Below are 14,264 nucleotides of genomic sequence, written 5' to 3' on the forward strand. Positions count from 1 at the left end.
GCTCCAAAATCTCCTGGTAGACGGCTGCGTTGACCCTGGACTTAATGAAGCACAGTGGACCAACATCAGCAGATGACATGGCTCCCCAAATCAACACAGACTGTGGAAACGTCACACTGGACTTCAAGCATCTTGCAGTGTGTGCCTCTCCATTCTTCCTCCATATTCTGGGTCCTTGGTTTCCAAATGAGATTCAAAAGTTGCTCTCATCAGAAAAGAGGACTTTGGACCACTGAGCAACAGACCAGGTCTGTTTTTCTTTAGCCTAGGTAAGACGCTTCTGACGTTGTTTGTTGTTCAGGAGCGGCTTGACAAGAGGAATACGACATTTGAAGCCCATGTCCAGGATCCGTCTGTGTGTGGTGTCTCTCGATGCTCTGACTCCAGCCTCAGTCCACTCATTGTGAAAGTCCCCAACACTTTTGAATGGCCTTTTCCTGACAATCTTCTGCAGGCTGTGGTCATCCCTGCTGCTTGTGCACCTTTTTCTTCCACACTTTTCCCTTCCGCATAACTTTCTATTAATGTGCTTTAATTTCTATTAATGTGCTTTGATACAGCACTTTGGGAACATCCAACTTCTTTTGCAATTACCTTTTGAGGCTTTCCCTCCTTCTGGAGGGTGTCAATGATGGTTTTATGCACAACTGTCAGGTCAGCAGTCTTTCCCATGATTGTGCTTCCCACTGAAGCAGACTGAGAGACCATTTAAAGGCTCAGGAACCCTTTGCAGGTGTTATGGCTTAATTAGCTGATTAGAGTGGGACACTTTGAGCCTAGAATATTGCACCTTTTCACAATATTCTAATTTTCTGTGATTGTGGATTTGGGTTTCACCTTTTAAGTTGCATTACTGAAATAAATGAACTTTTGCATGATATTCTAATTTTTCGAGTTTCACCTGTAAACGAAAAAATACCGAAAATGTTTGTGCTTAGTTTTTGGTATAAAATGTTGCAAATAGATAATCCTAATAAATGTAGGCCAAAATGTATTCTGCCACATTCTGGGGGTAAAAATAACCCAAAACAATGTATATTATTCAGTCTGTGTGAAAGTTACAGTATCTATAAACTATCAGATATATAACTGAAAATTGATCATTCGAGACCCTAAAATGCCGAACACTGGTATAAGATATGACGGAGCTCAGGATGTTGGTATGACATATGGCGGCGATCAGGATGTTGGTATGACATATGGCGGCGATCAGGATGTTAGTATGGCGGCGATCAGGATGTTGGTAAGACGTATGGCAGCGATCAGGATGTTGATATGACATATAGCGGCGATCAGGATGTTAGTATGGCGGCGATCAGGATGTTGGTATGACGTATGGCAGCAATCAGGATGTTGATATGACATATGGCGGCGATCAGGATGTTAGTATGGCGGCGATCAGGATGTTAGTATGATGTATGGCGGTGATCAGGATGTTGGTATGGTGGTGATCAGGATGTTGGTATGGTGGTGATCAGGATGTTGGTATGGCGGCAATCAGGATGTTAGTATGACGTATGGCGGTGATCAGGATGTTGGTATGAGGTATGGCGGTAATCAGGATGTTGGTATGAGGTATGGCGGTGATCAGGACGCTGGTATGTCGGTGATCAGGATGTTAGTATGACGTATGGCGGTGATCAGGATGTTGGTATGAGGTATGGCGGTGATCAGGATCTTGGTATGACGGTGATCAGGATGTTGGTATGAGGTATGGCGGTGATCAGGATGTTGGTATGAGGTATGGCGGTGATCAGGATGTTGGTATGATGTATGGCAGTGATCAGGATGTTGGTATGAGGTATGGCGGTGATCAGGACGCTGGTATGGCGGTGATGAGCATTCTAGAATGGGATATGGTGGTGATCAAGGTGCTGGTATGGTGTCTGGCAGTGATCAGGGTGCTGGTATGGCACATGGCGGTGATCAGGATTCTAGTATGGGGTATGGCGGTTATCAGGGTGCTGGTATGGCATATGGCAGTAATCAGGACATTGGTATGGTGTATTGTGAGCACTGGTACAGGGGCTGGCTGCATTATTTATTAGGGACTACACTGGGGCAGTGATAAGGAACACTGGGGTGGCTGGCACAGCAGTCTGTGTGTGTACATGCAGCCTGGCCGGCTGCCCTACACTCACGGGCTGCAACAGATGTTTAGTTTCACTTTCTAGTGTTTACTATGTGACTTCTGTAATTAAACACAGCAATCACGTGGTAAAACACCATGTGATCACCCAGAAACAGCGGTAATGTGACCTGTTGTGTCCAGGTGACACATGGATCGCCGGGCTCCCTGGAGCCGCCAATGTGAGCAGACTTACATTAGCTTCTGTCTGCCATCTATAGGCTACGGTGGACAGGAAGCTGTTACAGTGATTGTAAACACACATACTCAGTGAAGTGACTGGCCTCAGTTGATACACAGAGATTAAGCAAACCATCCTCCATAATTTGAATCTGTTTATCTGCAATCTTCTCTTGTCTACATATGTTCAAAATTCTGAATTTTAAAGCTTGTCTGAGAGTTCAGAAAAAAAGGACAGAGAGCTGAAATTAAACACTGCAGAGCTCAGTGAGGCTATTTCTGAGAGCTGATTGGAGGGGAGAGACACACACCCCTCCACACAGTGCACAGGAACAAAGATGTGGCTGTCAATCTGCTTGAGATCCCTCCCCTGTCACCATTTTCTCTTGGTGTCAGGAAAACATGTTAGAAGTGACTCATGCTGGTAGCTGAGGCATGAGGCAGTGTACAGAAATTATACTGAGTGCTCTTAATTGAGACAAGTACACACTACAATATACAGTCATGGCCGAAATTGTTGGCACCCTTGATATTTTTCCTGAAAATCAAGTATTTCACACAAAAAAGGTATTGCATTAACACATGTTTTGCTATACACATGTTTATTCCCTTTGTATGTATTGGAACAAATATAAAACAGAGGCAGAAAAGCAAATATGACATAATGTCACACAAAACCCCAAAAATGGGCTGGACAAAAGTATTGGCACCCTTAACTTAATATTTGGTTGCACACCCTTTGGAAAACATAACTGAAATCAGTCGCTTCCTATAACCATCAATAAGCTTCTGACACCTCTCACCCGGAATTTTGGACCACTCTTCCTTTGCAAACAGCTCCAGGTCTCTCTTATTGGAAGGACACCTTTTCCCAACAGCAATTTTAAGATCTCTCCACAGGTGTTCAATGGGATTTAGATCTGGGCTCATTGCTGGCCACTTCAGAACTCTCCAGCGCTTCTTTGCCATCCATTTCTGAGTGCTTTTTGACGTATGTTTGGGGTCATTGTCCTGCTGGAAGACCCAGGATCTTGGACGCAAACCCAGCTTTCTGACACTGGGCCCTACAGTGCGACCCAAAATCCTTTGGTAATCCTCAGATTTCATGATGCCTTGCACACAGTCAAGGCACCCAGTGCCAGAGGCAGCAAAACAACCCCAAAACATCATTGAACCTCCACCATATTTTACCGTAGGTACTGTGTTTTGTTCTTTGTAGGCCTCATTCCGTTTTCGGTAAACAGTAGAATGATGTGCTTTACCGAAAAGCTCTATCTTGGTCTCATCTGTCCACAAGACGTTTTCCCAGAAGGCTTTTGGCTTACTCAAGTACATTTTGGCAAACTGTAGTCTTGCTTTTTTATGTCTCTGTGTCAGCAGTGGGGTCCTCCTGGGTCTCCTGCCATAGCGTTTCATTTCATTTAAATGTCGACGGATAGTTCGCGCTGACACTGATGCTCCCTGAGCCTGCAGGACAGCTTGAATGTCTTTGGAACATGTTTGGGGCTGCTTATCCACCATCCGGACTATTCTGCGTTGCAATCTTTCATCAATTTTCCTCATCCGTCCACGACCAGGGAGATTAGCTACAGTGCCATGGGTTGCAAACTTCTTGATAATGTTGCGCACTGTGGACAAAGGCAAATCTAGTTCTCTGGAGATGGACTTGTAACCTTGAGATTGTTGATATTTTGCCACAATTTTGGTTCTCAGGTCCTCAGACAGTTCTCGTCTCCTCTTTCTGTTGTCCATGCTTAGTGTGGCACAGACAGACACACAATGCAAAGGTTAAGTGAACGTCTCTCCTTTTTATCTGCTTTCAGGTGTGATTTCTATATTGCCCACACCTGTTACTTGCCCCAGGTGAGTTTACAGGAGCATCACATGCTTGTAACATTCTTATTTATCCGCAGTTGTGAAAGGGTGCCAATACTTTTGTCCAGCCCATTTTTGGAGGTTTGTGTGACATTATGTCGAATTTGCTTTCTTTCCTCCCTTTTTTTGTTTTGTCCCAATACACACAAAGGGAATAAACATGTGTATAGCAAAACATGTGTTAATGCAATACGTTTCGTGAGAAATACATGATTTCCTGGAGAAATATCAAGGGTGCCAACAATTTCGGCCATGACTGTACATGCTTTGCTCATATTTCATGTCTGAGATTTACAACCACTTTAAGGGTAAGAATGTAGTTATTGAGTAAGGGATACACAATCATGTTTGAATGTGTCATCAAGGATTGATGGCATCTTGACTACACTAAAGCATTTGGGAGAAGATGCTAAAAACAGGTCACTTCTACCTGGTAAGCCAATGGGATAATGACAACTGCAAAGATAGAAAAGGAAACAGGTGAGTGGAGGGAAGGACAAGAGTGGTAAAAAGGGAAGGAAAACAAAAACTGGGAATGGACCTCTCCGGAAAGGGATGTTTCAGAAATACAGCCAACCTTGCAATAATATTGCGGCACATGGGTCAAGGGTACTGAAAGCCAACTTCCCATATGGAAGAGAGTGTCAGCGGCTATCAGTAGCCAATTATTCACAGAAGGGGTAAAGAGAAAGATGTACTGCCTTGCACTCATCACTCATCTTGTAGTCCATCCAGTAGGCCCAAACAGTGTAATATTTAGTAATAGAGTCATTGGAAATGGCTATCATTTCCTCCATCTTGACCATTTTGTGCAGTCTCAGAAACCAGTCTCTCATGGATGGAGCACAGCTCTACCACCAGTATACCCAAACACATTGGAGCACTGCATTTATGAAATGCCTTGGTAGAGATTTAAGTTATGATCACCCTATAACAGCAGAGTGATTTAACAAAAACTGTGCAGGTGTAAATTCCAGAGGGTACGAAGCTACTTTAGATAGAACATCATGTACCTTCTGCCAATATGTTTGAATGGGTGGACAGCTCCACCAAATGTAAAAAAGACCCAGTAGCCTGCTCACAACGCCAACATTTATTGGGTATTGGGGTGAGAATTTGTCTAACAATGTAGGTACCGTGTACCATCTGGAATACACTTTGTAGCAGTGTTCCTGCACAGATACATTAAGGTAGAAGTAAAGGCAAAACCTAACTAACTCTAAACCTACTCTCAGACACATTCTAAGCCAAATCTATCTAACTATATCAATCTAGCTAAATCGCTATACTTATATATACATAAAGGATCCCTTAAAGTGGATGTAAAGGCAAACCCTAACTAACTCTGAACCTACTCTCAGCCACCTTCTAAGTCTAATCTATCTAGCCCTATAAAGAAAAAAATCGCTATACTTTCCCATTCAGCAGTCACTCTAGTTTGGTCCCAGGCTGAGCTGTTCAGTGGTGGCTTTGGTGTGTAGGACAGCCAGCCGACAATGGAAGCCCCATAGTAACTCTATGAGTGACGTCACTTCTCAGGTGTTGTCTGTTTTCTCCTGCACACAGCAGGCACCGCTGCAGACTGGACTGGAGCTGCTGCATAATAGGTAAGTAAACACTGGTGGGAAGTCTGGATTATGTACAATGGAAGTTAGGTTAGGATCAGGTATAGATGAAACCGATGTCAGTTAGGTTAGGACCAGGTATGGATGAAACCAATGTTGCTTTGAATAGCGTTTGGAAACATTTTAACGACGCAAAGAGGATGGTTCTTTAAGTTTCAGCTGGTTATCGAATGAGCATTGCACAGTAACAAGGTCAATGGGATATGGGAGAAGGTTTACTTCAGGGAAACCCAATTTTGTATCTTAATATGTATGTGCCAATCCACCGAAATCCGAAAACATTTTTTTTAGAAAATTACTTAGAACCCTTAAGGTGTATTTTTTAAGCAGAGGCCCTGGAGAATAAAATGGTGGTTGTTGCAATTTTTGGGGGGATTTCTTCATTTTCACTCTTGGTAATAATGGTCACAAGGACAATTAGAGAGAGGGAATCTCCCTATTGGAGACACAGACAATAATAAAAACCTGACAGGAGTTCTAATTCCTCTACACTCTATCCAAAACTAAAAATAACATTTCGGCCTTCAGTTATACTTTGAAAGCTTATCTCCGGGGAAAGGAAAAATCCTCCCTTGCAGGGAAACTGCCCCTGTACTGCAAGGGTTAAATGCTCATTTAGGTCTATGGAGATGGCAAAAATCAGTTTTTCTTACCTGATCCTCTTCTCCCCCACACCCCAGCAGTAGGTTGTCACTCAGCAACTGCATGTCCAGTGTAGGGCTATGGTTTCTGCATTGCACTTGATAATAACTTTAGAAGACCTGTGACTGATGGAGTGTAGGGGAGAAGAGGGTGTAGGGACCAGTCTTACCGCCTGGAGGGAGATGGCGGGGGAGGAGGATTGGGTAAGTAAAATTGCTTTTTGTGGATCCCAAATTCTAAATGAGCTTTTACCCATGCAGTGCTGGGACAGACCCATATAAGGAAGCATTTTTCCTTTATGCTGAGTTCAGCTTTAATGGCTTTGAAGAGTAGGGATGAGCTTGTAATTTGGTATGAAACCAGAAGTTACTGTAGCTATCATTGCTGGGGCAATGTACTGCAGACAGGAGGTTGATTGCCCCATTGCTGTAGGTAATCAAAGAAGCCTATTAGGTCAGTGATGTCCTGAGAATCCCTGCCCTTTTGTGTACATCAGCTCCTTGGCCCAGCAATGACAGTTGTCATCCAGGTTTGGATAAACCCGAGTACTGTAACTCCAGGTAAGTCCATCTTCTCTGAAATGCTCAGGAGCCAACTGTTTCTTCTGGCAGCCAGCCCCCGATGACATGGCACTACCCCTGCCCACTGACAGCTGTATCCTCCCGGGATATGTGACGAGGATATCTCAGGAGGCTATGGGAGCAGGAACATGTCATTCTTGCCTATGTGAGAATTGCAGTAGGGGAGCAGCGCCAGATTAAATAAAAAGCAAACAAATTAAAACCTTTCTAAACTAGCAGAGAGGGAAGGCTGCAGAGACGCTTCCAGAGTGTGAACTGGCCATATATGTACAGATTCCTTTCTTTCAGCCTGTGGGCTAAAAAAATATATCTAGCAGATTCCTCCCTCCTGCTGTCAGAATAACTAAACAGTGCCTGCCTCTGATTGGATGCAAGAAGTGTTTGGCTCACAGTTGTTCATTTGTCACCTTTGACAACAAATGATTCATAAATTGACTTTTATTGATCCGGATGTTGCTGAAAGGGCCACCTATAAAACAAACGCTGAATCCACTGAAACTCGAAGCAAGTATGGCCAGCTATAATCTATCTTTCTGACCATGTTTTGCATTACACCCATATTTATGGTGTACCATGAATCACCATCACATTCCCCATCCTCCCATCTCCTACTTACATGAATCACAGGGTACATCTCCCTAAAACAATTTTTTTTCTTTTGAATTTGGTGTCAGTACGTCACTCCATCTGGACAGTCACATCATCCATTCACAGGGATCTATGAATGGGAAACTACAAGTTCTATCTGCTACCTCATCAGAGTTGAAGAGACTCACAGATCTTAATGATCTCTATTGACAAGCTTAGAGTTTATACTAGGTAGGAAGTGCAGCATGCAATCTTTTTATTTTTTTATTTTTTTTTCGGCTGTGATATGACTTCCACTTAGAGGTTGACTGCATTCATTCCCCGTTGTCCCAAGAGGGTGACTCTATTCATTCTCCGTGATCCCAAAAGTGTGGCTACATTCTTTATCCATGGTCCCAAGAGGATGGATATGTTCATTCTCCATGGTCCCAAGAGGGTGACTACGTTCATTCCCCATGATCCTAAGAGGTTGGCCTCATTCGTTCTTCATGGTTACAAGAGGGTGGCTATGTTTATTCTCCACGGTCCAAAGAGGTTGGCTACATTCCTTCATCATGGCCTCAAGATGGTGGCTGTGTTCCTTCTCCATGGTCTCAAGAGGTTGGATATGTTCCTTCTTCATGGTTCCACTATATGTATGAACATGGCCACCCTCTCTTGCTGGGTCCCAAGATGGACTATGGGATTTGTAGTGTATATAAAGCAATGCACATGGTCACCATTAAGCAAACAGAAGTGAGGAGGGAAAGGGAGAGGTTCCAGAGCTCTCACAGGACATTAGAAGGAGGCAGAAAAACAAAGTAAGAAACAATTTAATGAAAAATAGATTACAGGGCCATTAAATTGTGGCTGTGTATGATTATTTTTGGAAAAAAAAGGATTTTGTTTAGTGTCACTTTAACAGATACTGAGTACAAGAGTGTACTTGGAGTCATAAAGCCTGGTGTGAAAAAGAGCAGACTGTGAAAAGCAGTACAATTTAAAGACTGCATCTGAAGTCTGTATAATGTATTCCTATTATAATTATGTCATTGGTAGCGGTGCATTAATTTATCCCTTAACCGCTTCCCGATTGCCCTATAGCAGAACTACTGCTACAGGGCGGCAGGGCTGCGCAAAATCACGTGTGTGTGTGTGTGTACTGTGTATACAGTCAGGTCCATAAATATTGGGACATCGACACAATTCTAACATTTTTGGCTCTATACACCACCACAATGGATTTGAAATGAAACGAACAAGATGTGCTTTAACTGCAGACTGTCAGCTTTAATTTGAGGTCATTTACATCCAAATCAGGTGAACGGTGTAGGAATTACAACAGTTTGCATATGTGCCTCCCACTTGTTAAGGGACCAAAAGTAATGGGACAATTGGCTTCTCAGCTGTTCCATGGCCAGGTGTGTGTTATTCCCTCATTATCCCAATTACAATGAGCAGATAAAAGGTCCAGAGTTCATTTCAAGTGTGCTATTTGCATTTGGAATCTGTTGCTGTCAACTCTCAAGATGAGATCCAAAGAGCTGTCACTATCAGTGAAGCAAGCCATCACTAGGCTGAAAAAACAAAACAAACCCATCAGAGAGATAGCAAAAACATTAGGGGTGGCCAAAACAACTGTTTGGAACATTCTTAAAAAGAAGGAACGCACCGGTGGGCTCAGCAACACCAAAAGACCCGGAAGACCACGGAAAACAACTGAGGTGGATGACCGAAGAATTCTTTCCCTGGTGAAGAAAACACCCTTCACAACAGTTGGCCAGATCAAGAACACTCTCCAGGAGGTAGGTGTATGTGTGTCAAAGTCAACAATCAAGAGAAGACTTCACCAGAGTGAATACAGAGGGTTCACCACAAGATGTAAACCATCGGTGAGCCTCAAAAACAGGAAGGCCAGATTAGAGTTTGCCAAACGACATCTAAAAAAGCCTTCACAGTTCTGGAACAACATCCTATGGACAGAGGAGACCAAGATCAACTTGTACCAGAGTGATGGGAAGAGAAGAGTATGGAGAAGGAAAGGAACTGCTCATGATCCTAAGCATACCACCTCATCAGTGAAGCATGGTGGTGGTAGTGTCATGGCGTGGGCATGTATGGCTGCCAATGGAACTGGTTCTCTTGTATTTATTGATGATGTGACTGCTGACAAAAGCAGCAGGATGAATTCTGAAGTGTTTCGGGCAATATTATCTGCTCATATTCAGCCAAATGCTTCAGAACTCATTGGACGCCGCTTCACAGTGCAGATGGACAATGACCCAAAGCATACTGCAAAAGCAACCAAAGAGTTTTTTAAGGGAAAGAAGTGGAATGTTATGCAATGGCCAAGTCAATCACCTGACCTGAATCCGATTGAGCATGCATTTCACTTGCTGAAGACAAAACTGAAGGGAAAATGCCCCAGAGAACAAGCAGGAACTGAAGACAGATGCAGTAGAGGCCTGGCAGAGCATCACCAGGGATGAAACCCAGCGTCTGGTGATGTGTATGCGTTCCAGACTTCAGGCTGTGATTGACTGCAAAGGATTTGCAACCAAGTATTAAAAAGTGAAAGTTTGATTTATGATTATTATTCTGTCCCATTACTTTTGGTCCTTTAACAAGTTGGAGGCACATATGGAAACTGTTGTAATTCCTACACTGTTCACCTGATTTGGATGTAAATACCCTCAAATTAAAGCTGGCAATCTGCAGTTAAAGTACATCTTGTTCGTTTCATTTCAAATCCATTGTGGTGGTGTATAGAGCCAAAAATGTTAGAATTGTGTCCATGTCCCAATATTTATGGACCTGACTGTATATACAGTGGGGATCGAAAGTTTGGGCACCCCAGCTAAAAATTTGTATTAATGTGCATAAAGAAGCCAAGGAAAGATGGAAAAATCTCCAAAAAGGCATCAAATTACAGATTAGACATTCTTATAATATGTCAACAAAAGTTAGATTTTATTTCCATCATTTACACTTTCAAAATAACAGAAAACAAAAAAATGGCGTCTGCAAAAGTTTGGGCACCCTGCAGAATTTATAGCATGCACTGCCCCCTTTGCCAAGCTGAGACCTGCCAGTGTCATGGATTGTTCTCAATCATCGTCTGGGAAGACCAGGTGATGTCAATGTCAAAGGTTTTAAATGCCCAGACTCATCTGACCTTGCCCCAACAATCAGCACCATGGGTTCTTCTAAGCAGTTGTCTAGAAAACTGAAACTGAAAATAGTTGACGCTCACAAAGCTGGAGAAGGCTATAAGAAGATAGCAAAGCGTTTTCAGATGTCAATATCCTCTGTTCGGAATGTAATTAAGAAATGGCAGTCATCAGGAACAGTGGAAGTTAAAGCAAGATCTGGAAGACCAAGAAAAATATCAGACAGAACAGCTCGCAGGATTGTGAGAAAAACAATTCAAAACCCACGTTTGACTGCACGATCCCTCCAGAAAGATCTGGCAGACACTGGAGTTGTGGTACACTATTCCACTATAAAGAGATACTTGTACAAATATGGTCTTCATGGAAGAGTCATCAGAAGAAAACCTCTTCTACGTCCTCACCACAAAAATCATCGTTTGAACTTTGCAAATTTACATATAGACAAGCCTGATGCATTTTGGAAACAAGTTCTGTGGACCGATGAGGTTAAAATTGAACTTTTTGGCCGGAATGAGCAGAGGTACGTTTGGAGAAGAAGGGGCACAGAATTGAATGAAAAGAACCTCTGTCCAACTGTTAAGCATTGGGTTGGATCAATCATGCTTTGGGGTTGTGTTGCAGCCAGTGGCACAGGGAACATCTCACGAGTAGAAGGAAAAATGGATTCAATAAAATATCAGCAAATTTTGGATGGTAACTTGATGCCATCTGTGAAAAAGCTGAAGTTAAAGAGAGCATGGCTTCTACAAATGGATAATGATCCTAAACACACCTCGAAATCCACAGGGGATTACATCAAGAGGCGTAAACTGAAGGTTTTGCCATGGCCTTCACAATCTCCTGACCTCAACATAATTGAAAATCTATGGATAGACCTTAAAAGAGCAGTGCGTGACAGAGAGTCCAGAAATCTTAAAGAACTGGAAGACTTTTGTAAGGAAGAATGGGCAAAGATACCTCAAACAAGAATTGAAAGACTCTTGGCTGGCTACAAAAAGCATTTACAAGCTGTGATACTTGCCAAAGGGGGCAGTACAAGATATTAACTCTGCAGGGTGCCCAAACTTTTGCAGACGCCATTTTTTTGTTTTCTGTTATTTTGAAAGTGTAAATGATGGAAATAAAATCTAACTTTTGTTGACATATTATAAGAATGTCTAATCTGTAATTTGATGCCTTTTGGAGATTTTTCCATCTTTCCTTGGCTTCTTTATGCACATTAATACAAAGTTTTAGCTGGGGTGCCCAAACTTTCGATCCCCACTGTATATATATATATTATCTCTGTGTGTGTGTGATTTTGTATTTCCTACCCACGCCGTGATTCACCGCCGGCACCCGGTGTTCACCAAGTATCACTGATGAGGAAGAGGTCTGTATGTAAACAATACAGATCTCTGTTAGGTCCATCATGCTGCATAGCAGAGCAATACAAAGCAGTGTGCTTACACAGTAAAACAAACACAGCACACAGTTAACTCTTTGATCGGCCCAGATGGTAACCCCTTCCTGCCCAGTGCCATTAGTACAGGGTCAGTGCTTTTTATTAGCACTGTTCACTGTATTATTGTCTAGGGTCACTGGAGATGTCAGTGGCAGTTAGTCAGCCCCCCCCCCCAGAATGTCAAAATGTCAGAATGCCCGTCGCAGTCCCGCTGTCCCGCTATAAGGTGCTGATCGCTGCCATTACTGCTATAAAAAAATTAAGAAATAAAAAATTCCAGTATATATACCCCCATTTTTAAATGCTTAAACACTTATAACAAAGACGTAGCGGAATATATTTTGGCCTAAATTTATGTAGAAACTTGATATTTAAAATTTTTTACTGGATATGTTTTATAGCAAAAAGTCAAAAATAGTGGTTTTTATTTTCAGAATTGTTGGTCTTTTTTTTGTTTATAGCTCAAAAAATAAAAACCGCACAGGTGATCAAATACCACCAAAAGGAAGAAAAGGGAAAAAAATGACAGAAATTTCATTTGGGTGCAGCGTTGCATGACTGCGTAATTGTCAGTTAAAGTTACGCAGTGCCGTATCACAAAAAATGGCCTGGTCAGGAAGGGTGGTAAATCCTCTGGAGGGCAAGTGGTTAAGCAGCAGAATTTTTTCCTGTGAGAGTGGAATGATGTAGACGCTGGAGGAGGAGGATATGAATTATGGGGTGGGAGTGGTTACTGAAGTGAGATAATATAAGTTGGAAAAGGTATGCATGCAATATAATGCTGGAAGTATCAGGGACAACTTAGACTGGAGAATGTCTCACCAGCGAGGAATGCAGCACCACAACCAGTCATCCACTCACTTACACTCAGAGCCAGGGTGAATTTAAGAAAATCTATAGATGACTGAACTATAGGAGGAGACTGGAAGGCAAGAGCCAGATTTCAGGTCACAACTCCTCCGGTCCTGATCTGTGTGTTAAAGGATAAGTTCACCTTCGGGAACATGTTGCATATCCCTACCCGATTTTAGGGTAGAACATATGACATGTTCCCACTGTTGCAGCCGCTGCCCAAACCTCCCCCCCTCTCTGTGATAGGAGTATGGGGTGAAGTTCCCCAAACAAACTGTCACTTTTTAAAAACAGCGTGGCCACGCGGGGCTCCACCCACACTGCCACGTCATTCATTCACAGTGTTCTGTGAATTAATGAACTACAAGTCCCGACAGTCTTAGCAGCCCATATGGAAGAAATATATATTTAAAATATATTTTTGAAATATTGTTCTCAAATATATTGAATATATATTTGAAATGCTACAATTTTGGCCATATTCAATATATTTCAAAATATATTTAGCTCTAACAAGCAGGGCCCTCTGTTTCCTCTTGTACCAAATTGTATTGTAACTGTAATGTCTACCTTCATTTTGTAAAGCACTGCGCAAACTGTTGGTGCTATATAAATCCTGTATAATAATAATAATATTTATATATATATATATATATATATATATATATATATATATATATATACTGCATGTTGAAATGTGTTTTTATTACAAAATATATGAAAAAATATTTTTTAAAATACATTTCAAATATACTGAATGTTTTTAAAAATACAAATCTACATTTTTGGAATGCATTTACAAATATATGTAAAAAAATTTGTTAAAATGATTTTTTTATATGTTAAAAAAAAATCTGAAGAATATATCCCATATGGACAAGCAGATATACTGACAGGTCTGCAGGAGACCTGAATGGCACCAGTGATCTGCCCATCTCACCAGCTCTCTGGACTCTTTCCTGGCTTACTCAGCCTTTTTACAGAACCTCGCTGCTCAGGCCCATTCCTGGCTTCTTCGTAGGGGTTCTTCTATTCTTCTAACACCCTGGGCTCTCTCACCCCTCTGAGAACTATGTGTTCTCTGCCCTAGACTTTCCTAGTTGCCCTGGCTTTCCCAGTCTCCCAGATTCTCTCCCAGTCTCCCATATTCTCTCCTAGTCTCCCAGATTCTCTCCCAGTCTCTCAGATTTGCATAGA

This window comes from Staurois parvus, unplaced genomic scaffold, assembly GCF_062004578.1.
Source record: "Staurois parvus isolate SC_StPar_1 unplaced genomic scaffold, SC_StPar_1.0 ptg000267l, whole genome shotgun sequence".
Taxonomy (NCBI): Eukaryota; Metazoa; Chordata; class Amphibia; order Anura; family Ranidae; genus Staurois; species Staurois parvus.